General features: G+C 39.4%; 1 pseudogene; it reads right to left on the bottom strand.

Annotated features, from left to right (window-relative positions):
- Positions 1-24,223, bottom strand: part of LOC139741726 (uncharacterized) — a 64,578-nt pseudogene that overhangs the window by 7,252 nt on the left and 33,103 nt on the right.

Raw genomic sequence — 24,223 nt, 5'->3', positions numbered from 1 at the left:
AATACAGATGAAGTAGTTCAATCCGCAAGATCTTTCCTTGATCTTCTGCCATTTATATGCCGTTACCATGGCAACGCAGCTTCCGACACGTCCGAAAAATATGTCTTCCACATCTTCCCACCAAGATCAAGGTGTGTGCCACATTTCATAAGCTTTGGTCAAAAAACTGAGGAAGTAGTTAAATCCGCAAGATCTTTCCTTGATCTTCTGCCATTAATATGCCGTTACCATGGCAACGTACTTTCGGGTACTGTCAAAAAATGCGTCTTGCACATCTACAACCAAAGGCACACATCTGTACCAAGTTTCATGGAAATTGGGCAAAAACTGAGGAAGTAGTTTGCAACACAAAATTTTCCATCATTTTGGCTCATAATATGTGAGCTGTTACCATGGCAACATACTTTTTGTCACTGTCAAGAAATGTGTCATGCTGACCTATATCCTAAGACAAACATTCAATATGAATTCTATGAGAATTGGAAGAACACTGATGAAGCAGTTTTGCCATGAAGCATTTTGCCCTATATTTTACCAATAACATGCCGTTACCATGGCAACGCACTTTTTGCCACTGCGGAAATATGTGTCTTGCACATTAACATATTCAGATGAACATCTGTACCTAATTTCATAAAAATTGATCAAAAACTGTGGGAGGAGTTCGCGACGCAAGATTTGTACCCATTTTTGCCCATAATATGCCGTTACCATGGCAACGTACTTTTGGGTACTGTCAAAAAATACGTCTTGCACATCTACAACCCAAGGCACACATCTGTGCCAAGTTTTATGGGAATCGGTTGAAAACTGAGGAAGTAGTTCGCGACGCAAGATTTGCAACGGACCGACCGTCCGCTGATTCCTATATACCCCCTTCAAACTTCGTTTGGCGGGGGTATAAAAAGAAAACAGTAATGACTTCAGTTCTCTAACTCTCAATTGGTATTGCAATTTGGTAGACCCTAGAAAGGCCATTTGTGAGATGCAAAATCTGGTTTAAAAGCACAAACAAAAACGAGGCAACTGCCAAGCGATTCCTTGATCACATATCGCAATTTGCGATTATAGTGTTTTTCGATGTATGCTCATTAAATTTTATGACCTTATCCAACTAAACAAATATTCAAACTCAACCAGCATCTCTAGGTGATGTACCTGTGGTGTGAGTTTTGTGGACATAACACAAAGCTGTGGAAAGTTATTGAGAACACACTCTGTATGACACTTCTACCAGGGAAAGTTCATTGACATTTTGACCTTTGACCTTGTCAGGATTCACCAATATTCGAACTTGATCAGCATCTTTAGGTGATGTAAATGTGGTGTGAACTTGGTGGTCATAGCTCAAATCTGCAGAAAGTAATTGTGAGTACACCACAATACTATGTTTACAGTGCTTATCAGGTAAAATTCATTGGCCATATGACCTTTGAACTTGTCGGACTTCACCTACACTTTAACTTGATTGACATCTTTAGGTTATGTAATTGTGGTGTGAGTTTGGTGGTCATAGCTCAAAGCTGTGGAAAGTTATTGAGAGTATGCCACTATACTGTGTGTGTGTGTGTAGTGCTTATCGGGGAAAGTCTATTGACATTTTGACTTTTGAACTTGTGGGATGGACTTCACCCATATACAAACGTGACCAGCATCTTTAGGTTATGTACCTGTGTTGTGAGTTTGTTGGTCATAGCTCAAATTTATGGAAAGTTAGAGAGAGCACACCAAATTGTTGATGATGCCGATGCTGACAACAGCAATGAAGGAAAAGCAAAGCCTATGTTTCGCTTCTGCTATGCAGGCGAACAAAAACAAAACAAAAACAAAAACAAAAACAAAAAACGGTATGCCATGGGAAAGGGCTCAACCTGACATCTATGCTATTCCAACAGCAGTCACCTCCTTATTGTATGCTCACCTTGAGATCAGGCAGCATTGTCTCATGGGATTCATGGGTGCGAGAGAATGGTTGCAGGGTCTCACTGTCCAGGCTACTTTCGCTGACCAAGCCAACCAGGATGTCCACCTCTCTGACCAGTGCTCTCAGGGCATCCTCATGGTCCAATCTCAGGTCTTGGATGGTTAGCTCTGCCCTCTGCAGGTGCTTTTCCATGGCTGAGGCTCTGGGGAAATGATTGAACAAGCAAAAGTCATTAAACACACTAGAAATGCACGGTTTCGTGGCTAAGAACCGCTGAACTCTTAATGAAGACTGGAATTACAGCTATGACATACATACAGAACATACACTTCTACAAGAATTTTTTTTCTCCACAATTACATATTTTGAGATAGTTGTAACTACTCTGAGAAGATTCATATCAAAACAATCATGATTCATTAAATATGACATGTACAGCACAAACATGATCAACAATTTTGATATATATATACAATTGTTTTGATTGGTGACATATAATTATTCCATAAATAAAGACTGAATTACACACACAAAAAAAACCCCAAACAAACACATGATCGACAATTAGCTCAGAGCTTATACACAGTCCAGGTACATACACATGGATTACATATAACCACTAACAGACAAATATTCACATTAAGACTATACTAGTACTTAAACCTTAAGACCATCTTGCACATTAAGACCATACATTGTACTAGTACTTATACCTGCAGACCATCTTGCACATTAAGACTATACATTGTACTAGTACTTAAATCTGAAGACCATCTTGCAATGTAAATTAAAGTCTAATGCATTACCATAGTATACTGTCATCTTCATACCTGGGTGAAACTATCCTAATGTTTCTTGTTGTCTTCCATCTGTGATGGCATTTAACACACCTGCTATACGATGTCCTAGAACTAAGTTCTGCAAAGAACATCATATGTCTGGAGAAACTAGATATTCAGAACTCACCTACCTGTTCAATGCTCTTAATTTCAAACCCTAAATATATTTTAAAAAAAAAAAACGTTTTCAGTCGTAGTGAACCTGTTTTCTGCATGGAAGTGTCAGTGGCTGACCTGTTATCACCAACTTCCACAAGTTGTGTCTGCTCCTCAAACCCTGCCCGCATTCGGTCATAGTTCCTTTTTAGTTTGATGTTTTCGTCATCCAGGAAGCGAAGTTCCTCCCTCACTTTTTCTGCTTCACTTTTAGTTCGGTCTATTTGACGTCGCAAAGATTTTGCAGATGACCTGGACTCGGCTAACTCAATCTGATGGAATGAAATAAACATGCAGACAGTGGACAAAGGGAGCAATTAAAGTATATGTGTTAAGAAAGTCTGTACAGGTTATTTTACGCTCTTTCAGGGGGATGGTTATGGCTTTATGGATTGAAGCAAACAAAGACAGGTGGAAAAATGATGGTAATTCATAGCTTCTCATCTCAGCTTCTCAACTGAATCTCCAAACAATTAGAAAGAGAACTACTAACAAAAATCAATTCTAGTATCCTCTTCAATTTCATAAAAAGTGTACTTTTCAATTAATGTCTTAGATTGTTGATTAAGGGCAGGTCCAAGCTAGTGTCCCATCAAGGCACAAAAATTCATCATCAACTACTAATGGCAATATGTCTACCATTTTCAAGCCAAAACTCAAAACTTTAAGGTTCAAATGATTCTTTTTTAATCCTTTAATCTTTTTTATGATTTAATGAGGAAATAATTGATAGATTTGATATTATTGAAAGTTCTAAGCTAAGGTACAGTTGTACACAACCAGACAGAATTGAGGAATAAATCAAAAAGAGTGAAAGGAATGGACCTTTTAAGGAAATAAAACAAAGGCAAAAAGTTGGTACAGTAGTTAAATGTACAGGTCAACCTATGCTAAACAGAACTAGAAATGTCGCTATGGCGACTGGTATGCCTCCGCCATAATGCATGATTCTCCTAATAGGTCTAGATAGTACATGTGGACAATGTGTGATTACATTTTCACAAAACTGGCAAAATATTGAAATGACAAGTTTGTCACAAATGTGTTGAATGTTCACCTTCCTTGACCTTGGTTTAATTGGATGAATAGGAGAGCATGTATTTGGGGATTTAAGGACTTTAACTTGACTTTGACGCATTCATACATTTATGCATTGAGTAATTTTCATGGTACAGGTATGGAGAAAAAGTGCAATTTCTGTACTGCAAATCACTTTCAGGGAGAACATGCATAAATATGCAGTAAGTTTCACGATAAATTGAGCCACTTCCGAGATATGGAGGAAAAAGTTAGTTCAGCACTTTCACTTGATCTTTGACCTTTTGACCTTTGAGGCAAAAAAAGAAAAAGAAAAAAAAAAGAAAACTCTCCAGAGAATTTCTATTAGGTTACACATGCATACACCAAGTGTAAAAAAAAAAATAATCCTGCTGGCATTGCATGAACATGAGGGAAATAGTAAAATTTTGAAGTGTTGCACTTGACCTTTGACCCCTGACCTTTGACCCCATGAACCCTACATTCTCTAGATAATCACTGCCAGTCAGTACATGTATATACTATGTTCCATGAAGATACCTTGAACAATTTTCCAATTTACAGAGAGAAAAAAGACGTTTTAATACTTTTACTCGACCTTTTGACCTTTGACCTTTGACCTCATGACCCAAACTTTCACCAGAGAATCTAAATTGGGTAATACATGTATACACTAAGTTTCAAGAAAATATCTTCAGGCATTGCATAGATATGGTGGAAATAGTGAAATTTTATGTATTTGACCTTGACCTTTTGACCTTTGACCTTGAGCACGTGCACCCAAAAGTTGATAGGCACAACTTCACCCCCTAATACACATACATGCGAAGTTTCATTAGGATACCTCAACAGGTTTTGATAGTTACCTTGTCCACAAAATTCATTACGGACGGACGGAAAGACGGATGGACGGAAGGACGGACGGACGGACAACCCGAAAACATAATGCCTCCGGCACCACTTCGTGGCGGAGGCATAAAAATGAATAGGGAGGAATGACAAAGTGAATCCACACCTGAAAACATGTTTGTCATTTTGCCCCTGGCAAAGACTCTCTTAGGATTGAAAGCTTAGGCCCATTTGGACTCAAAATTTTTAAGTACCACAAGACCAACAAAATCAGGAGAAGACTAGAAATTATGGCGACTGGTATGCCTCCGCCATAATGCACAATTCTCCTAACAGGTCTATAGTACATGTGGACAATGTGTGATTACATTTTCACAAAATTGGCAAAATATTAAAATGACATGTTTGTCACAAATGTATCGAATGTTTACCTTCCTTGACCTATGTTTAATTGGATGAATAGGAGAGCATGTACTTTAACTTCGACTTTGACCCTTTCATAAGTTTACGCACTTGAGTAATTTTCAAGGTATGGAGAAAAAGTGCAATTTCTGTATTGAACAGTAAATTGTTATCATTTTCATCTGGCCTTTGATTCATAAGAGAATCACTGTCAGGCAGAACATACATAAATATGTACTAAGTTTAAAGATTACTTGAGCCGCTTCTGAGATATGGAGAAAGTAGTAAGTTCAGCACTTTCACTTGATCTTTGACCTTTTGACCTTTGACCTTCTTGGCAAAAAAAAAAAAATCCCAGAGAATCTCCAGTGGGTAATATACATGCATACATTAAGTTTAAAAAAAATAATCCTGCTGGCATTGCATAAATATAAGGAAAATACTAAAATTTCGAAGTATTGCCCTTGACCTTTGACCCCTGACCTTTGACCCCATGAACCCCAAATTCCCTAGCTGACTACTGCCAGTCAGTACATGCATGTATACTTTGTTCCATAAAGATACTTTGAACAATTTCCAAGATGCAGAGAAAAAAGTGAAATTTTAACATTTTACGCCAGTAAATAAGGAGAAACATCAGATGATCTTGGTATATGATGTTCAAGAGTTTATTGGCCGTGACCGAGTCAGCGGTACGGTACAGGTACACACGTCGGGTGTAACACGTTGCATGCACAACACGTGGAAAGCGATCACAGTATGGAATGCCACTTGATACAACCTAACTATAATTATAATCATAATGGCGTGATCCCTTTCTTCATTCCTCTTACTATTAAAATGATGGTACTACCCTATACATACAATCTACTCAAAACTACTTTTTCTGAAATAACCTTGATCAACAACACACTGTAGGCATCTACTCGAAACTGCTGTTTCTGAGATAACCTTGATCAACAACATGGTGTCAGGCTATATGCATGAGCAAAACGACAATCATACACACTATCCTTCACATCACATAGGGCCCAACTCTGAACAATGTAGCAATGTATAAACAAAACAACTACATAGTATTAACTTCCTTCTCGCTGACTAACCTAGGGCTGTTGCATGACTGTTATCTATAGCAGCCTACTCTTAAAATAAATGTTGATCACATACATGTATAAAACAAAAACAATCTCTAACATAACATTAGAACGATTTAGGTTGATTATGCAACTAGTACATAACTGCACTATCACAAACACATATAATCAGGCCTACCTTACTGACACAGTGAGTGAGCATAACATCACTCAAAACACAATTATCATACTGAAACTATTTTGATTAAAACACCTCCATTAATCAAAATACTCTTTACCACCATCAAACTGCTTAACACATCTATAATTGCTTGAGCACACACAGTAACTCATAATTAAGTTACACTAAACTCCAAACTTTGACAGAGTGAAATCAATCACAAAATGTTATGTACGGGACTGTACACAGCAAGCAATGAAAGTACATACAACTACAAACTGTACCTACATACATAGTTATAGTGTACCTCAATATGTACCCCTATCAAAAATACTCAAAAACACTTACGTCACACCTCACTTCCTCTTTACTCCTTACGCCAAACACATCCAATGAATCAGCCTTGCAATAAGAAGAATAATGTGTACATGTATTAATATAACAGCCAAAAATTGATAATATCATCTTAACAACGATTACTTACACAGGGTGTAAAATACTGAAAAAAAGGGCCATACATATATGCATGTATGTGTGTAGATGGGAGAAGTGTGAAAAAAAAAAAAAACAAACACCTGCAGTAGCCCAAGACTACAATGAACAATAAATATAACCGTACATGTATTTAGTACAAATGCCCACAAAAAAGGGAAAACACTATCCAATATCTACCAATACTGGCTGTCAAGTGTGGAATACATGTATCTAAATATAAAAATTGTCCTGAAGTACGAATGTACAAGCAAACTGTTATGATATATACCAAAAATGACATGTACTGTATTCACATTCATGAAACAGTATGTTACAGATATCCGAATAGGATACTACAAAAGGTGGACAGCGGGTCAGGTCTAGAGAATGGGTACATGTACCTGCCCCACAGAAAATCTGTGTTCGTAAGTGAAATAAGAATACATGTATATCAAATATGTATATCATATTATGAAAATGAATGACTGGTATAAAAAGCAATGATCCGGCATGCAATATGGCAACAGTGCCTAGAAATGATACAACTCACAACTTACACTGTATATAAAAAATGTGGGAGATGTATGAAAATTCAATATGTACAGACGCCACCATAGGAGAAGCTGGTATACAACTTTTTAGGCATTTTACTCCAAAAATAAAGTAAAACCGACATCACAATGTGAATTAACCAGCAGTGAGTACCAATAGGTAACCTAGTACATATCAAATAACCAGCACATGAAGTACTTCATCACACAATACAAATAGGCGAATGTGCAGTCCCTTGTGGAAAACAAAAGACTATAACTGTCCGTCACATCTGAAGGACAAACACTCCCTGTGGACTTGACACTTAGGTAAGTATGAAAATACATATGGGAAGTATTGGACTCTTCAATATTAAACATGCGGACATTACATATGCTGCAAGGAGCTGACAAAAAAAATGTAACTTAACATATTCCCTTTATCTTTTAAAAAGAGAAAACTCGTAGATTTTAATTTTAAAAAAGGCACACTTGTGACAAAAATGAGCGCAACATAATTAACATAACTTTTGTGAGAAACTTGGAGAAACAAAATATCCTGCAATGTAGAGGATATGAAGTAATAATCCACCATAGGGAATTATGTCTACTAATCATTGTGTAAGGGAAAAATCAAAAACAAAACTACTTACAGGGTAATACACTGCATAAAGCAGTAGAACATGACAAGGGGGTAAAATACCCACATTAAGTCCTTCAACCTGGAGTTACTGGGGACAAGGGAGGGTGGGACGGCACTGCGAGGCCAGTAAAGGCTGGGGGTACTGGGGGATGCGCGATCCAAGGCACAGGGGAGCAGTTGACATCCACGGTTAACCAGTCGGTGATGTCACTGGTAGGAGGTTGGTGAACAGAATGGCGCTTGGTGGTCATCATCCAGCTGGCAAGATGCAGAGCACAATCAAGGGGTGACGGGAAGGACCTCCTTCAACAGGGATTGAAGGCAGGCGGTGGCCAAAGGTCCAGGGGAATGAACTCCAGGTTGGGCTAGCGTCAAAGCAGGCAGGGTCAGCACTATCCAAGGACAGGTGGAGGCCCAGGGTGTCATCATCGGCATTGGGGGTTCGTGACTGGTCAGCAGCAAGGACAGAAACCGCAGTCTGACTGGTTGATGGACACACGTCTGGTGATGGAGTATGGCAATCCAGCTGATGGACAGGATCACGAGGCTCTCCAGCAGCAACCAGGGATGACAGCTGGTCACTCCGGTCAAGGGCAGACCGACACTGGTAGCTAAATGCTGCCATGTCACAATTGGTGTTGTGATGTAGCGGAGGCGAGACAGCCACACCATCACTGTCGTGGGGGACACCTGGCGTCTCTCCATCAGAGCTGATCATGGGCCACTTCTGATGATCATCAGGTGGGGTGGTGTACTCGGGATACAAGGAGGGAAATGTCTCACCAGCAATGAGAAGACCAACACTCTCAGGATGTGGGTGGGGTCCCATCAGTGCATGACCTATGGGATTTCCAAAGCGAGGCTCAGTGATGAACACAAGCGTATCAGAACTATTCTCAGAAGTACACGCAGGGGAATCAGAGCTAGGCTCAGTGATAGAAGTATCACAAGTGAGATCAACGACTGGGGATTTACATGTAGTGTGTGGACACTCATCTAAAGAGGACCCAGAGCTATCCATGGAGACTAGGGAGCACATGCTAAGTTCACTAGAAGGGGGAGCAGCACCACTTCCGCAGGAGTCACACTCAGAGCTATGCTCAGTAACCATGGCAACACTACTGACCTCTGTACAGGCAAAAGCAGAGCTGGGCTCGGTGACAGTAGTAGCAGTGGGACAGTCAACCTCAGATCCACTACATGAAGTGGTCAAAATACTAGAGGATTTACTCATATGTGTAATGGGGAAATCACCGAACCAATCATCCTTATCAGCATGGTCAAAGCTAAGATTGTCACCTAGATACTCTTTAGTCTGGGTACTAATGCCACATTCACCTTCCCTCTCATTCTCAGGAAAGCATTCACATTTAGCAGACTGACATACGTCCGACTGACCACCCGTGTCACTTTCTTCCTCCCTCTCATTCTCCAGAAGCCACTTACAATCATCATCGAGCTGATCCCCAACACATTCATCATGTTGTGTCTCATACTCTTTGCACTTCTGTGCAGACACTGTAGGCTTACTGATCTGATTGCTGTTACGGTCAGACTCCATCGACTCAGGCTCATGTGTATGCTTACATTCACATGCACTAGCGATGCTAGTTGGAGTCTCATTCATCTGCACAGGGATATCACACTGCCCATAAACTGTATGTCCAAATGTAGGCTCACACACACACTTTGTCTCCATCTTCACTACATGGACATCATCACTCATCACTGTGTGCACAGGCGGATCAACACAACCTACGTCTAATGTCAAATCAGTGTATGTGAACACGAGCTCGTCACCAAACATGATCTTATGTTTTGAGGGTCTAATGGACAAATCGTTGTGTTCCATGAATGGCGCACCTGCTGCGACTGCAGCATTCATATACCCATTCTCAACCACAAAGCCGTCAAACCACATCTCATAACCACTAGCACTGTGGACCAGTCGGAAAGAAGCGAGACCTACAATGCATGATGGGAGGGTAAACGATTCATCACAATCAATGTAGTCGTCATAGCCAAAATCGTCAACGACGATATCCAAACCACACGCTTCAGCAGTCGATTCACTCACCAAATTAAAGGGAGAACCAGAATGCAATTCAACCTGTAAAATCTCTTCATAACCTCCCCGAAGGGTAGCAGGGAAATGAGGGACCTAATCGTCAGGCTTGCGTGTCGCTTCGAAGTCCGAAGCGGCATTGCCAACCGGGCGCCAGGGATGGGCTTTCTCCACCTCCGGCTTTGCGGAGGCAGCAGCGCAACGCCGCTCGCGCTCGGATGCCGTGCCGCTACGAGTGGGCTCGGCCACAGCCGCGCATCGCTGCGTCGACGATGCTGCGGGCATTGCAGTGTGTAAAGCTGCGGCAACTCAATAAACTCGAACTCTAGTGTCTTTAACCTCAATTGTCACACCAAATCATTTGGTGAGCGTCCTGACCCCTATTGATTGGGCTGGATTCACCTTAATCTAGGATCCTGGTAGCGTCTATTGATGATTCATGGATTCGAATCAGCGCTGTCACCACGCCAGTAAATAAGGAGAAACATCAGACGATCTTGGTATATGATGTTCAAGAGTTTATTGGCCGTGACCGAGTCAGCGGTACGGTACAGGTACACACGTCGGGTGTAACACGTTGCATGCACAACACGTGGAAACCGATCACAGTATGGAACGCCACTTGATACAACCTAACTATAATTATAATCATAATGGCGTTACTTGACCTTTTGACCTTTGATCTTTTGACCTCATGACCCCAAACTTTCTCCAAAGAATCTTAATTGGGTAATACATGTATACACTAAGTTTCAAGAAAATATCTTCAGGCATTGCATAGATATGGGGGAAATAGTGCAATTTAAACATTTGACCTTGACCTTTTGACCTTTGACCTTGAGCATGTGCACTCAAAAGTTGATAGGCACAACTTCACCCCCTAATACACATACATGCCAAGTTTCATTAGGATACCTCAAAAGGTTTTGATAGTTACCCTGTCCACAAAATTCATTACGGACGGACGGAAGGACGGACGGACGGACGGACGGACGGATGGACGCTACGACGGACGGACGGACAACCCGAAAACATAATGCCTCCGGCACCACTTCGTGGCGGAGGCATAAAAAATGGCCATTATTACATAGTTCAAAGTTGTTTCTATAGTGAATCAAAGTATAGGTACTAATACTCTCACATCCTTTCAAATTCAGAGAGTTTTGAGGACGAACTTAGTTTTTTTAAAATGTGGTATTTTCTGGTCTCATACATCACAGAGTACATAATTGCAATATTTCCTAATTAAAGCAGTGTTCATAATTGATAACATCTCTACATGGGCTGGCCCCAACTAGCTACTAACTATCAAAACAAACCCCCATAAACATTTATATGTCTAGAGGTCAATAGCACAATCAGGGTATGCAATTGTGTAACAGGGGAAAAATGAAAAAACTTGGTGAAAATGCTTTTTTTGCTGTTTGTTGTACCTGAGTATTCAAATTTTCATTTCATGTAAAGAAAGAGTCAAAATTTTGCATTAAACTGCGTATAAATTAGCATTTTAATTAGGGGTGTGGAATTACATTGAAATGACTAATATATTGGAAAAATACATTTAAAAAAAAGAGAATGTTTTTTTCATCTGATATTGCTGTTAGACATTCCTGATAAATATCCCTTTCATTCACCACCAGCACATAGCCATGACATCACAAAATATGAATAAATGTCATATTTTCACTTCTTGAAATGGATGATCAATTTTGTAGGCATTATTTTGAATTCAAATAAAACCACTTTTACATATTTTATCATATTTCACTTTTGCCAAAGAGTGAAGAGGTGAAACTTTCAGGAATAGGTAACAGACATATAGTGGCCATAATTACAAAGTTTTATGAAATTGGGGCTGGTACTTTGGAAGATATGATATTTTTCATCAAAAAAATATCTGTACAGTTTGACCTTGAATGTGCGCACAGTGTTTGGATCCATTCTCATATTTGTAAACACAGATAGAAGAATGAATGTGAGATTTATGATGACTTGAGTTGATATCCCAGCTGTGACACTCAAACAATGACATATTAAGCCAAAATACTATGTTTTTGCTTATGATATCTTTAGAAATTGAACAAGCATTGAAATATGAACACTGAACACTTATCATGACCTTCATGCAGTATAACATGGGCGTGGATCGGTCTTTTTTTTCCTCAGCAATTTGTTAAAATATAAAAAAATAAGTTCTCATTGCTCAAATTTGCTAAAATTTTCACACAATAGATTTCTATATATGTACAATTCATGGCTAAAAAAACAGGGATATTCAATAAAGGGAAAAGATTCTTTTTAGTAGTCAAATTAGGATATACCTCACTGAAAATACTGAAAAACGGCTGCACTTATTTTCCTCAGCATTTGAAAATGGCTCAAAACTCAAAACTGGCTGAACATTTATTGGTAAACAGCACACCATATTGTAGTGTGTCTTCAGTACTTTAAGGAAAAGCAGAAAAATAAGCTGTTTCTCCATGTATAGATGTACAGCATGGGTTAAAAGGTCACAATGTCACAAAAATAAGCCAGCATTACACTCCTACCAGGATGGGACTTCAGACCTCATAACTTTCTCCAGCTGAAAGAACCACTGTTTTTATTGCAGGCAAGCAATGCCAGGAAAAAATCCATTAATTTGATACCAAACACATAGATGTAGACTTAAAATATGGACCTCAAATCTTGATTTTACGTAAGTTGTAAAACGCTTTTTTTGACGCATTACATGGGTTTTTGGGGACTTTTTGGTAATCAATCTTTAATAATTAACAGTAAATGAGAAGAAATTAGCTATTGTCTTACCACATGTGATTACTGATGTCTTAGCATGCTGCATGTGAATTTTTAAGTCAGTTGGAGCATTCTTTTAGAAGTTACAATTTTTTAAAGTGAGAAAGTCATGATTGCATACCCTGATTGTGCTTATCACCTACATGGAATGCTTGTGTAAAGTCTCGGAATATTCCATATCTCACATTTCAAATACCTTGGACCTGCCCTAAAATGTTCAGACCATTACTGTGTAATTGCTGCTGTATTTCCATATTCTTTGTTTTCATGCAGAATAGCCTCACCTTTTAAGAGTGCAAAATGCAGTAAACCTTTAAATCTAAAGTTATTCCAACTTCTGGTAAGGCTGCCACAATGCCCTTGTAATGCTATGATGGTGCCATAGTCAAAGGGGCAAACTTTGAATCAGCAACTGGAAATGACACAATCCTTATCATTGCCCTCTATCACACATAAAAGTGATAGGCTGGTGGATCAATGTCGACAAGAATATAATGGAAACAAACAAGACACTAAATAAAGAATACAGATGTTTTCACAGGGAATTTTTTCTTTGTAAGCATGAAGCTTTCACAGTCTACCTTCAGTGCTTGAATCTCTGCCTCTAATTCAGCTCTCTCACGTTTCTGCTTCAGCACTACGTCCTGAATTGTTTTCTTCTCGTTGGCCTGTGCAAGTACAATTCAAACATAGACTTTGTTTGTAATGCCCACATTCACAATGCCTATACTTGTAATTCTGCATGTGTTGGCAAAGTTGCAGATACAATAATGAAAATGGCGTGCGGCAAAACCTGGCTACCTATCAGGGCAAATATTGTTTTGTTCTTATTTGATGTCTGCAAGCATATCTGAAAAATAATGTTACTGTTATTTGGGCGTAGATATTGCATTGCCTTTGCCATCTGCACCTCCAACTTAGTTCATAGTTTTTAGGCTTTCTGCTTTCTGAATTCTGCACTAGTTTACTCCTGTTACAGTCACAGAGAAACTACAAACACAGTGAAAGAATCACAAGCTGATCGAGGAATAGATAATTTCATGACATCAGCAACCATGGTGAACATTGTAACCCACACAAAAATTACAATCAGCAAAGGTTTATAGTTATTGTGTGAAATGTGAGCATACTTGTTGTGCCTCTTACATAAAATGCATCTTCAGGAGATTTGACTATTTCTTTTATTTATCATTTACTATTTCTGGAGTGCCGAGTAGAATATCTTATTTCCAGTGACATGATAAAGTACATATTACTGAAGTAGATTTACAACAAATCAAGGTCAATACTTCTTGTTATCTAAGGTATCATACCTTGGCATTCTCTATCTCAGTGTGAAGTTTTTCTGTCAGCGCAGCATTGAAATCTTGGACCTACATGTATAGGAGAAGAGGCAAAGTTCTCACGACACTGATGAAACAGTACAAGATTACTTTCAGAGCAACAGACTATTTAAAAGCATACTCACCCTAGATATCAGCTGCTTAATTGTACTTTGCATGAATGTTAAGATATGTTTCAAAATGCATCGGTATACTGTGAACCTTTCTTTTCTGTGTTATACTTTTGATGCTATGTGTGTGAATATTGAATTTGTTTCCAGGATATCTTCTAAAACAATTAAACAGATAGGTGTTACTCTCTGTTCAAAATATTTACCAGTAATCTTCTCTTTATGCATAATCCTATTCCTGATCATATAATTATTATCACTGTTACCAGCAATATCATTATCATCTCTACTACAGTGATTATGACAATAAAGATGATGATTGCTATAGTCACTGTTGGAACTTATTATCATTGTCATTCGTTAAAAAAAAAAAAAATAGTTGTTATTTCATCACAGTCATTAATACAATCCTCATTACATGGGAAGGAATATCATATCCTCATTTCTGAAAAAAAAAAGGAAGTTTCCATTCTTCACTGGCACATTACTGCTGACATTTTAGAGACCTACAGATGACTTCCACAACCTCGGAGTAGATCAGCCCCATGTCAAATAAAGCTGGATAAACAAAAGAAAGACATTGATTCTGACGAGGGAAGGCAAATTTCTGCTCGCTGCTGCATGTTGCAATGAGTACATCATTGGTCAAACAGATCGGGTAGCCCAAATCCACAACTTGCCAGTACCTCTTTGAACTTTGCATCCAGTCTGGCTAGGTCCTGCTTCACGTTCTGTTTCTCCTCCTCAGCAACTGCTAACTGCCTGCTTGCCTCCTTCCTCTCCATGGCTAACTCTGATAACCGAGCCGACAGGTCAGCATTCTGCTTTGATGTATCACGTAGCTCCCTCTGGCAGGTGGATGAAAGATTAGGACATGAAGCATCAATCAGCAACCTCCTCATTATGCCAAAGGTCATGTGTGCATCAGATTAGGCTATTCATTGCATAATGCTCGTGATTATGATAGTGCAGTTGGCAATGGATTACAGACCTCTCAAAGAAATGAGTGGCTACATACTACAAGAAATTACATCATTCTCTTCAAATCATTCTAGAGTTTATAAGTTAGTAGTGATGGCTTGAGCTACATTGCAAAATTATTGACACGGTGTTCTTGTTTTGTTAAGTGCACTCTTGAGATTTCACCACTGTAGCTAATTTGTGTATGTGATTGTGACAGCTATTACTGCTTAATGGAATGTGTTTTCTCTCTTAATGGATGTAATTTTGTAATGTGGCTCAACCTCTCATAATGAATGTTATTACCACATTTCCAACATCAAATTTCAACAACTGTGAACAAAAGTTGAAGCTGCATAAAATTATGTAATGAATATTTCCAAATATTTCATACAAGCTTTCATACAATTGATACAAGGCATTTTCACAAGGTCTCCTCATGTACACTCACTTCATAAAAGGCTGCATTTGCTTTTCAAATAGCATTTGTCACTTTTCATACTCAATAGCTGCAATATCATATTTCTAGGATCATGAGAGCACCTGACCTATTTCTAGTGGAAGGTATCAAAATCAATGTTTGCCTTCATCATTTCAATAGCTGGTCACTTATAAATATTGCTGTAATAGTCCAACATCACAACTGTTGCAGATTTCACATCTGAAGAGGACAACACACACCAACATCTTAAAAATTCATAACTTTTTGAACAGCTGGTCCGAGTTTACTCATACTTTTAAAGTTTCCACTTTTGTTTTTCTTGCATTCACTGACTCTACATGTTTGGTAAAACTTCCCCTTCAAGCTCAACTAGCACATAACTCCCTCAAAAGTGGTGATGTTGTTGTGCCAATACAAGATTCTACCTTTGAGAAGAGAGGCAAGGTTACAGGTCATTCATCCTTTATCATATTGAATATCTACCACTATGCAGGTTCTGTGAATTGAAGAGATAGCTGAATGCTGCACAGGAGGAGGGACACGGCAGCTCTGATATGGTTTAAAGAAATGCCGGTGTTCGTTTCCTGATAGCTTCGCTCGATCGTCTCTTGTGATATATACAAAGAGAGCTATGCCTGCCAAAATATCCTCAAGTCATGACTCAAGTGTTATGTTTGTGGGAATGCAAATAAGTGAGTTCTACTTGAGCATCTTGTCCTCAAATGCTTATTTCCTTGTCCTGCCCTGCCCCGCCCCTCCCCCGCAAAAAAAAAATAATGAATTAGAAATAACATATCAAAGAATAAATTTCAGAAAACTTTCAACCTCATTTTCGTCTGCAGTTTCTGCACACCATGCTATCCTGCTAACTGATTTATGGTTGGAGATATCCATTTCTATACTACTATAAAACAATTGTACCATAAATAAATGCACCAAAGAAGACCGCAAATACAGAATCTACCACATGAAGCATAATTTTCTCTTTCTTAGTGTTTTTTTAACATTCTCTTCTTCTTCTTCTGTATGGCACAATGTGCCTGGTTGATACCATTTGCTGACTATTGCTAGTCACCTGAGATGAACCACAATGGGTCGGCATCATTCGCCTGTTTTCTTGTGTGGGTGGATAGGGGGTCCACTTCATCGGATTGCCACCCTGCTCTTTGCGCTGAATGAATGAAGTGGAATCTTTTACATGCGTGAGTCGTGGGTAACACACACACAGGACCTCCACTTAATGTCCTATCCGAGGGACAGAGTGTTTTGCCTCTTACTAGAGGGGACAGTAAACGGTATGCTTACACAAAACATTGCTCAGTAGGATTTCGGATCCTTAGATATGAGGGCAGACACACTACTGACTGAGCCATATCACCGCCCCTGCCTCTAATGTAGCTGGATTACAGGTGCACACCACAACCCCCGGCAAAATTCTCTTGAAATCTGAAGATGGCATGACAATGGTTTGCAGCAACTGTAGAAAATGATTAACAGGTCTTATGTGCTGCCAAAACTGTGTCAAGGCAGCTTCATGGTGTATATGGAGACAGGAATGATTTACTACAAAGTCTGGGGAAGTGCAGTGAGTGGGGTATTGGACAGGGTACCATCACAAATGACAGGATGAGTAGGGGTTCATGAGTAAAGCGTGAATGTGGGTGGGACTCACCTGGGCTCTCTGGCTGCACTCCTCAGCCTGCTGGAGTGATCTCCGGCACGAGTCCAGCTCCTGCTCCAGTTTGATCTTGTCTTCACACATCACCCGATGCCGTGCTTGTTCATTAGCCATGTCTCCATTCAGCTGCACACATACAAATGAAGAATGCTGGTCATCAAGTGTATCTTTATGTGATCCTTAAAAGACAAAACTCATGCACTATGTTACCTAGCATTACAAGGAAAAATCAGCTGGCTTTCTGATTATTGCACCTGTTTAATATTTGGTGTCAAGTGTTTAATAGACGAATGACTCTTGTCAGTCAAACTGAATTTGTTGATGCAAATATTTTAGTTGTTTAATACTTTAAATACACATATTTGTATTTTTCTTTTCCTTTTCCATTTAAAATCTCCACAGGAAAGTTATGTCAGAAACAATCAAAGATATTATCTCAGACTTGCAATGACTTAGTAGGCAGCTCTTACTACGAGAAGTGCAAATTTTTTTTTTCTAGCACTAAAAGACATTTCATGTGATAATGCACTATATAAATAATGTTAATTACCTCCGCTAAGGGAGGAGGTTATGTTTTCATTACCGTTGGTTTGTTAATTTGTTTGTCTGTGTGCAAAATAACTCAAAAAGTAGATAACGGATTTGGATAAAACTTACAGGGAAGGTTAAGAATGACACAAGTAACAGATGATTAAATTTTGGTAGTGATTCGAGACTTTTTTGGGAATTTATGAAGGAGTTTTGATATTTTGGCAGGTAGGGTCAATGAACTTGGGAGTTCATGCTGCGCATTATTGAGGTAAACATACGCGCACTTTGTTTGGTGTTAATCTTAATAATGCGTGCTCCACTTTCTGCTAGGGCGAGGTGTTCCGTGCAGCTGATGGTTTATGACGTAACAAAGGCTTCTATATTGGGAAATCGGGTGATTTTTCAGCATGTATACCTATGGGTGGAAATCGATCCCTATGGAAGAGCCCAAAGAGCTTTTCCCTAGTGGTGGAGAGGAGAAAAATCTCTTTGAGAAGAGCAAGATCATCGGTGGAAAGTAGCTACTTGGCGGAGGTCTGCGCTCTCAGAGTGCTTTTCTAGTTATCATTATTATTAAGATTAACACCAAACAGAAATTGTGAAAGCATTGATTATTGATCTATGTACAGTATGTTAGCCTCATGGCATAACCTATTTTTGTGGAATAGGAGATAGCTATCACACAGATATCTGTGAATTTTCTGTACAACACAGAGCCCTCATACCCTGTCTGTGAGATTCCTGGTATCTTTTAGCTCCTGCTCCAGCCTCAAACATGTTGATTTCAGCTCATTGACCTCAATATCTCTCAGTCGCAGCTGCTCATCTTGTTGAGCAAAGCGCTCCTGATGGGTAAAAGGAAATGAAATAGATTGATGATCAAATGTAGTTACCAATACACTAACAGATCAGATCTGTCGTCTTGCATTTATAGAATTCTTTTCGACAGGTTACATCACACTGCCTCTGACTACAAGAAATTTAATGAATTCATCAAACTTTGTCTGATTTTCTTTGCACCCCAGCAGGTGGGCTGATAGTGTTGACTTTTCACCTGAATGTTGCACAGAAGCCTTAGTGAAATTGTGCGATGAAATCCTCGTAAGACTCTATTCTGATGTAATCGGCAAAATATCTTTTTAGAAGTGGATGCAGATGTCACTTTCTCAGTGTTGTCTTATGTTGATTTAGAAATTGACCAAGAGTGAAATTTGGTGCTTTCTTTGTCAGATTTTTCATACCTGTGCAGTGAACATACAGTATACTGCATGTGGAATTTCTTTAATTTGTATATGTTCCATTTGTCAAGAAAATAAAATATTTGATCACATAGTAAATTCATAATATATTTGCCTGACAATTGCCTGGCATAACAAGGACTCACAATTATTAGCACATCCAAATCTATAACACTTGATTTTTTACTGATCTTAGGTAAGGGAAGTATTCTGAAAGATAATCTACTAAGCATAGAGTGCATGGGTAACTAAAGGTGTGAATTTCAAACTAATGAAGAATGACACTGTTGCAAAGACTGTATTGTCTCTGAACATTCAAGAACTGCAAATCAACAAATATGAATATACCTCGAAGCTCTTGACCAGGATGCCACGCGACGCGAAGGCGTCAGAATCACAGTCGGAATATACCACGAAGCTTAGCTTAAATTGAATCTAATCACTCATACATACATGTGCATGGTGGTCCACAAGGGGTTTCAGCATGTCGCTGCAACATGCTCAAATTCTTATGCAACATCCTCAAAAGCTAGCAACATGTTGTGCAACATCCTCAAGAATTTGCAACAAGCTCTAAGTAAAATGTACTGAATTATGTGAAAAACCTGTGCAAAATATAAGACACATCAAACTACCTGGTACTTTAAGATATTTGTGTGCAAAACATGAGAGAGAACATTGAATGTAAGCAGTACAAAGAGAGATAAGCTGGGAAATATTGTGTACTAAACATGTACGGGCACGTGACGCACATACAATTTTTGCAATATTGTCAGATTCTGAGCTTGCAACATGCTCAAATTTCAAGTTGTGGACCACCCTGCATGTGCTAAGTTTCATTTGGATACCCTCAATGGTTTTTAAGTTGCACTGTCCACAAAATTGATTACAGATGGATGGACGGAAGGATGGACGGGCAACCTGAAAACAAAATGCCTCCTGCGACAGTTCGTGGCGGAGGTATAAAAAATATGATACTAAAATATGGTGTTAACACATCACAGGGCCCCTAAAATCAACATCTCAAAAGAAGGATGAACTACACTTGTAGTTGTAAGAATGCCTACCAGGATATCAGACAATTCCCGCTGGAGAGTGTCCATCTTGTAAGCAGTGTTGGTCTTCTGTGAGTGAAGTGCCTCATTCTCCCTCAGGAGCTCCTCTATCCTGTTCCCTTGCTGAGAAGAAGCCTGCCTGCTGGCCTCCAGATCTTGCTCCAGACTCTTGCATTTTGTCTTTAACCTAAAGAAAATAAAAAATCAATAGATGGCTGCCATCATCATCTCTGAAGCTGGTTGAAGACAGTGCACAGCATGCCAGCCAACCTACCGAAACAACAACGACAACATGCACGCTAACAGAGAAGCAAAGTCCATTTTACACTTTATCACTCTGGGTTGCCAATGATCGGATTCAATGTGATTGCTCAGTCTGCTTACACTAGCTCTCACAGCTGTCAGACAGTCAATCATATAGGAGAAACATTGACCTTGTGCTATCTGTTACCACTATCATCACGCAACTATCTTGATTCTGCACCTGTTTGGGCTGCAACCTTATAACCCTCACACTGGCATATAATCAAAAGTCTGTCCGCATATTTTTTTTTAAAAATCTTGTAGCCATTTCATTGCTTTTTTTTGTGCTGAGATTTCATGACTTGTTGGTGCTGAATGCTCAAAGAAATTGGGAAGGCTGGGAGTAGCAAAAATGGTCCCTCCAAGTGGGGTGCCCGATTTGCGAGGACATACACAATACACTCAAGGCATCAACAATACATACTACTCAAGTGCTCATACATGTATACATTGTATGCACCACCCCACTGTACATTATACCACTCCCCCTACAACGATCTCACACCACTGTAGAGAAATCACAATCAAGTTCTTCTGTCACCATTTTTTAAATGAAATATTGAGCAAAGAAAATGGAATCCCATTTTCTACGCTCAATTTTTCAATAAAAAATAATGTTCATTTTGGTCAGTTTGCCTTTTGTTTGCATTTATTACATATCCCAAAAGCTGCATCACTTCGGTGCTCCCTCGCATTTAATCCCAAGTTGATTTACATCCTTCAGGTTTATGTCAGGGTAGTGTGTGACACACACACAAACACGCACACGCGCACACACACACACACACACACACACACACACACACACTACAATAGCTTCTGACCACACGAGCACTAAGAATTAAGGGTTTCTGGAACAAACATTGCACCAGGGCTTTCTGTACCTCAGTCTGTAGAGCACCAGTCTAGCAATCCAGAGGTTTCGCATTCAAATCCCAATGGAATCCCACTTTCTTTGCTCAACTTTTCACTAATAAATTATATTTTCATTTCTGGTCAATTTCCCTTTTTTGATGCAGAAGACGTGCATCAAAAATTTCATACTTTCTTTCAAAAAGTGGCCTTCTTAATTGTGTCCTAACATGCCTAACTGATGTATGTCGGGGGGTTTATACCCACCATCACGAGTCTTTTTTCTCTTTTTTTTGTTGTTGCATGTCAGCCGATTTGTCACTAGAATCGGCAGCAAAAGACCTTTTTTTTTTTTTTTTTTTCCCTTGTCAGCCGATTTGGTGAGAGAACTGTCATCAGGTCAAACCCCTCAGCAAAAAGATAGATCTGCCCCTGATAATTGATTAAAAAACATATGCATGTATGATTATGAAATTCCATGTGCTGATTCAGCTTGAGTTACTTGATATGCATGCCAAATTTAATCTTCTTTCATCCTTCAGTTTGGGTTTCTTATATTAATCTAATTGTACACACCATAACCTTTATGCTAAGCCTTAGCATGACATTTACATACATTAGCAAATTTATATCAACAAATACGAAGGTATGGAAAGAGGTACCTCCGTATTTGTAATTCATGGCCATAACACACCAAGCACATACTCACTGTTTAGCCATATTGTAGACCTTCCTTTGCTTCTCTTCCTTCCTTGTCTGGCTCTCCAGCAGCAGTCTCTCACTCTCTTTGGCCTGCTCATGAAAGGTCTTGCTCTCAGAGGTCTTCTGCTGAAGATGTGCCTGCAGATCCTCCAGCTGTGACAGTGCCAGCTTCCGCTGCCTTTCACTCTCCGCCAGATCATCAGTGGCATCCCTCAGCTGGGAGAGCAACTTTGCCTGGCTTTTGTCCTTGCCATCAAGTTCCTTGTTCAAAGTCTGCAGACAGGAGTGAATGTAGAAAAATTAACATAAAACATTGAACTCATTCTATTAAAGGCAAATGTTTGTCTCATGAATCTGCCCTGTCCTTAATGGAAACCCCACTGCATATCCACCTATAGCAAAGTCAAGCATGCAGAACTGTGAAAGATTAATGGAACTGGAAAAAAAAACAAAAGTAAAACTAAGGTATACCATTCTGAATTTTTGTAGGTTGTCAAGAAACAGTGACATCTCTCACAAAAGAAATCCCCATTGCTAAGTTATTGTAACTCTACATTGCTTTGATGCAGATGACATCACTTCTTTTCTTCTCCTTGCTTCATATTGAAAAAAAAAACAGGAAAGAGAAATCTGGTAATGAGTAGCAAGCAAGTGAGGAGGAGATTCCCTGGGTAATATACTCTATTCAGTGAATTAGTCAACTTGGACAAGAAGTGGAGTTTCAACATACAAATATAGTTCCTGTGTTACAGAATCTGAAGATTAGTGTTCATTGGACCAAATCAAACTGATGCATGAAGGAAATGCTCACATCTATGTGCTGGGATAGCTGTTCCCTCTGACGGTGGCTTTGCTCAAGCTCCCTACGCTGGCCCTCAAACTCCCTCAAGCTGCTAGCCTGGTTCAGCTGGGCTCGCAGATTCTGGATCTCTTGCTCCAGCTTGCCTGTCTCTCTCTGATTCTCTGCTTCAGCTGCTGGTTGGGGGAAAGGGAAGTTACAGGCCACTGTGTTCAACATCTTTTATACATGTAGATGGAAAAAATATAGCTTGCATCTCATACATTTAAGCAGCAGGAGAGCACGAACAAAAGACACTAATTGCATAACATTCTTGTTCGCAAGACATTTGAAGTAAAACCTTCTTTGTGATATGGCTTATGACACTTCCTATCAGATATCAATTTGCGTTGAGGGATGCACTTGGCAACCACAGATTTATAAAACAATGTTTGGTGTCTTATCATAAGGAAAAGAGAACAAACCTTTCAACCCATGACAGGTTAGCATTATTTTAAAATCAAGTGAGTGAAACAATTCAACCATTTTGCTAGTGCTCTCTCATTCCCTAAAGGTCCTCTGAAGCCAGGGTTACGCTTTGTTCGATTTGCATGTAACATTTCCTTAAGTCAAACTGGTGAGAGAGTGACACTTGGCAAAGAACATACGTTTCTCCAAAGTATCTTTTTGACCTTTTTCACAGCATATTCCTTCCTAAGGCATTGACATAGCTTGTGCTCAATAAAAAGAATTAAGTCATAAATGTTGCCTTGACATGTTGCAGTGTTGTAGGTGTGGACACAGGTCTTGATTACCATCAGTAAAATCTGAGACAGAACCAGCCTACCACGGGCCTTTTGCCATTGCACCTCAACCTCAATTTATGGAGGAACTCCTATTAACAGCCAATAGGCAATCATGAATCTTCAACACAGGTGTATGCTGGGATATATGATAAGGATGAAAAGAAAACAACACCATTCTAATGTTGGCGATTTATGCCAAAATAGTCAGTGTATATCATGAAAGGGGCATGCAGAGGTACCTTGTATTGCTCTTCTCTGTCTCTCGTGCCTTGAAGGAGGAACTTCATCCTCAATGAAAGAGTCCTTCAGACTTGTCAGTTGGGTTTTCAGCTGATGCCTGTCGTCATTAGATCTGCTCAGGTCCCTTCTTAAAGAATCCACCTGTGAATAGATCACGATAGATGATACAGGTTTGTCTGTTTCTCAAAAAACAAACAAACCCAAACTAAGCAACA

The sequence above is a fragment of the Diadema antillarum genome, unplaced genomic scaffold (assembly GCF_040938485.1).
Source record: "Diadema antillarum isolate AM-2024a unplaced genomic scaffold, OU_Dant_1.0 seq00000947_RagTag, whole genome shotgun sequence".
NCBI classification, from domain to species: domain Eukaryota; kingdom Metazoa; phylum Echinodermata; class Echinoidea; order Diadematoida; family Diadematidae; genus Diadema; species Diadema antillarum.
Note: the sequence above shows the minus strand (reverse complement) of the source record. Positions and strands in the feature narration are given on the sequence as shown.